This window comes from Canis lupus, chromosome 4 (assembly GCF_048164855.1).
Source record: "Canis lupus baileyi chromosome 4, mCanLup2.hap1, whole genome shotgun sequence".
Taxonomy (NCBI): Eukaryota; Metazoa; Chordata; class Mammalia; order Carnivora; family Canidae; genus Canis; species Canis lupus.
Genome location: NC_132841.1, coordinates 67074701 through 67079153, shown reverse-complemented (window position 1 = coordinate 67079153; position 4453 = coordinate 67074701). Strand labels below are relative to the sequence as shown.

General features: G+C 37.4%; 1 non-coding gene across 1 annotated transcript; it reads right to left on the bottom strand.

Moving 5' to 3' along the window:
- Positions 1-3656: 3656 nt before the first annotated feature.
- On the bottom strand, positions 3657-3763 carry LOC140632796 (U6 spliceosomal RNA). The gene has a single exon (XR_012030482.1). It is a non-coding gene; the product is annotated as a U6 spliceosomal RNA (small nuclear RNA).
- Between the last annotated feature and the right edge of the window lie 690 nt (positions 3764-4453).

Genomic DNA, 4453 nt, shown 5'->3' with positions numbered 1-4453 from the left:
GTAAAAGAAAAATGGTTTCAAAGGTCACAAAAGTGATGGATTAAACAGAATTCAATGGTATTTTTCTAATTACAGGGACTGACAACATTCATTGTAAAGCTCCAAGAAGAAAGGATGTAATATATAGCATTTCCTACTGTTATCTGGTCACTGAATTTAAAAATGTAATTCAGCATTTATTTATTTATTTATTTATTTAGCTTCTTGTGCTCTTTGGAATTTAAATGTGCTCTGTTAAACCCCTAGAGGAAAGTCTTCTCTAAAGTATTTAGAAAGGTATGCCTATATATTTACCAAATGCCTGGTGATATATTTCTCTCCTGGCCTCTTCCAGAATCACAGCTCTATGATCCTCCTATTTTAGGAACTACTTACTATCTCCTATTCCTATCAGCATGCTAATTATAATAATAACTAATCTTTGTTGAATACTCACTATGTGCCAGGCATGACTGTAAAAACTATCAATGTGATAATTCATTAATCACAGCAGGACAATCCTTGGGGCACCTGGGTGGCTCGGTGGTTGAGCATCTGCCTTTGGCTCAGGTTGCGATCCCAGGGTCCTCGGATGGAGTTCTGCATCAGGCTCCCAGCAGGGAGCCTGCTCCTTCCTCTGCCTGTGTCTCTGCCTCTCTCTGTGCATCTCTCATGAATAAATGAATAAAATCTTAAAAAAAGAGAACAATCCTTTGAGTAGGTGCCCCATTTTACAGATGTAGAATCTCAGAGTCCAATGAATTAAGTAGGTGACAGGGTCAGAATTTGGACCTGGGCAGTCTGGCTCTACTCTGAACCACAATACTATGTTGTCATAGAACTGATTTGCCAACTAGCTTTTAGATAACAACACTTTGATAATTTGGGAACTACTGGTAATTTGTGAACTCTTGGGCTGCTAAACAAAGAAGCAAAGAAATACAGTTTAATGTACGTCACGCATGTGTTTAGCCTTCTGATTTTTCTGGAAAGCTTCTTCACCTTTTGGAAATACAGAATCTGTTGTTTTGGTGTGGTCCCGTGAGAAGGATCCTATGCTTCACTCCTAGGACATGGCCCACTTGCTTTTAAGGGCAGGACTGCTCCTGAGTTTTCTTTTTCTTCCTTTCTTCTTTTTTAATGGTGTGGCTATTCATATCCACACACAATCTCCATCCTGCCTCTATTTCTGGTCCTCTCTTTGCTATTGTCTGAGATCTTCCTTGTCTTCTGATGGTCCATGTTCCCTACAGTGGTTGCTTCTTTATAGCAGAGCTTATTGAGTTTTTGCAGAAAGTTGTCTTTCATTCTGCAGTTTCTCATAGTTTAGACTCCTTTCTTCTTTTTACTAGCCTAATAATTCTGCTAAACCACATTCTACTTCCTCTATGTTACCCATAAACTTGTCTTTCTATACTTGTTTATATAATAAATGTAAAATTAAAATTAAATATAAAAATGTATTGATTATTAGAGGCAGAGCATAACTGAAGCTCTATAATAGTCTAAGGAGACTAACCAATATGCTCTTGGGTTTTAATTATAGTTTTGTTTATCTGCTCTAAATCGTGGAACATTATCAAGGTTTTCTAAAACAAGAGAACTAAGAAAAGAAAAATGAAACAAGAAGACATTGATATGACATTCGTTTATCTTCTCTACTTAAAAGCTATTTTCTTTACCAATCCAAGCTCTCAAATGGGTGATTTACTTGTGCCCACACCCTCTTCACTCCTCAGAAACTTTTGTTGTTGGCTCCTACCCTAATTATTTAGCTAAAGTCACTCTCTTAAAAGTCAATAGCAATCTCCTTATTACCCAATGTAAATCTCAGAACTCATTTTCTTGGACATCTCTGTAATAATTGATACCATTGACCAGCCACTATGGAAAATGCCTCTTCTCTAGGAGACCGCTGTCCTAATTAACATAGTCTATGTGCTCATAGACTCTATCATAACATCTGTAATACCTTATTTCCCTAAAGTCTGTTTGCTGGATGGTAAGCTTCTTGAGGGCAGGGGTTGTCCTTGATAATGGTTAGGTGAATATATTTTAAAAAGGCATTTTAGGGGCCTCTGGGTAGCTCAGTGGTTGAGTGTCTGCCTTTTGCTCAGGTTGTGATCCTGAGGTCCTGGGATCAAGTTCCACATTAGGCTTCCTGTGAGGATCCTGCTTCTCCCTCTGCCTATGTCTATGCCTCTCTGTGTGTCTCTCATGAATTAAAAAAAAAAAAAAAAGTCATTTTAGTGTGATAAATGAAAACAGGGAGGAAAAAAGTAGTGCATGAATATAGAAAATGAAATATCAAAACCACCTCCTGGGATATCAGTACATTGAAATGCTGGCTGAAGACCTATAGTCTTTGGTAGTAGGAAGGCTAATGGGAATTGAAAATAGAAAGCAAGGGGCAGCCCAGTGGCTCAGTGGTTTAACGCCACCTTTGGCCCAGGGCCTCATCCTGGGAACCCCTGATAGAGTCCCACATTGGGCTCCCTGCATGGAGCCTGCTTCTCTGCCTTGTCTGCCTCTCTGTCTCTCTCTGTCTCTCAGTCTCTCATGAATAAATAAAATCTTAAAAAAAAAAGAAAGCTAATTCTCAATTTCTAAAAATTCAAAACAACAAAATTTGAAATGCTTATTTTTAACCTTAGCTATTATGTTTACACTTAACAAATCTCATTCTGTTTTAGAACAGTGGTAAAATGGTGCTCATTTAGGCTTAATTAGTACAGATTAAATCGTGATCATCAGCAGGAACTGTTCTGTAATTATTCTGCTTCTTCACTAGATGGTGCTTGTGAGCCAATTAGGAAAAGATTGGGTTCGTGGTTTATTCACTGAAGGGAAAGCAAGGGGGAAATTTGTGAATTAAATAGAATAAGGCTATGAAAAATTAGAAAAATTTAAGACAGCCCTTTATAGTTGTTAGAGTACTTGGAGAAAATTTCATCTTCCTTTTTGGTAAAAATATTAAGCTCTTGAAAGAAAAAAAATACTCATTAAGAATAATCACCAAATTCTGAATGTTTTGTGGGCTAACTGTCCAAACCTACTGAACTAAAAAACTCTCTTTCCTCTCCTTAAAATACAGCATTGATCTTTGGTTGGAAGCAAAACCATTTAAATTGTTACATGATGAGAGTAATCATTTCATGGTGTTACTTCATGAAATGGGTTATTGCCTAGATTTTAAGTGGTTTGATAGGCAATATTCTTTTTCTTTCATTTAGAGTCATTGAAGAGTAGGAGTTGAAAGAGAAGCCTCTAGATTCTTACTGCTTGAGTTTACCCCAGATCTGCCCCTTCTTCGCTGTGTAATCTTGGGACTTCACCTCTCTAAACTTCCTTTCCCTCATCTTAGAAAATGAGGGTGCCATAATTTCCACCTTATTGGACTGTTGGGACAATATATATAAAAGATTAAAATGGTGCCTTGAAAATAGTAAGCCCTCAAAAAAATATTAGCATTCTTGACATTTCTCATCACATTTCACTTACCAGTGAAGATTGATATATCCCAAGTCACAAAACAATCATGGAAAATGTCAATTTAATTAAGTTTGGATTTCTTTCCTTTTTTTTCCCTCATTCCATTCCAGTATTCTAACTTATTACTAACTCTGCCTTTATCTATGAAACTTACTTATATTTACCAAGTATTTGTTTAGGGGGAAGACTGTCTTTTAAAGTTCAGTTGAGGCACTTATGTTCTCACTCAGGGGCCATGCTAGTCTTCTCTGTATCATTCCGATTTTAGTATTTATGCTGCCAAAGTGAGTACGAGGCACTTATGTTCTAATGTGTGATGATTAGATAGCTTAGCTTCTTCTGAATTTCAGAAAAAGATGGTTTTGTTTTCGCAGTAGAGTTCCTGAGATTGAATGATTGCAGTGAGTGACAGCAAACTTCTCCCAGAGGAACTTCTGTTGCTGCCAGTACCTGAAGGTTTCTACAATGGTTGGCAAGCGTCACAGCAAAGAAAGAAAAGAGTGTGGGGAAGAAATTATTCAAAGGAAGTATGTATTCTTCCCCAAATGGTGGCAATATGAATGTGAAAAAGAAAAGGATATACATTTGAATAGATACATCAAAACTGAAGAAAGGCCATGTCCACGTCTAGGAAGAATCATGAACAAATTCACAGGTCACAGTTTTGGTTTATGCTTCTCTATGTGGTGTACGTGGACCCCTGTCTCCCAACTTACAGTTATCATCATGTAATATGATTGACAGGACCTGTGTTCTTTTGCTGAAATATAGGAAATATTTCAGGAGATGTGAAGAAAAGGTAAGTGATTTCTTTGATGGATCATGATGGCCACAAGACAGCCGGTATTTACCAAAGAGTTACTCTGCTAGGGGTGATGGTAGAAATTACACCTGAAGTGTCACATTTAAGGCTCACTACGACTCCACAAAGTTGCCAGTATTATCATCCCCCATCCCCATTAGTGCCATTATTACTATTAAG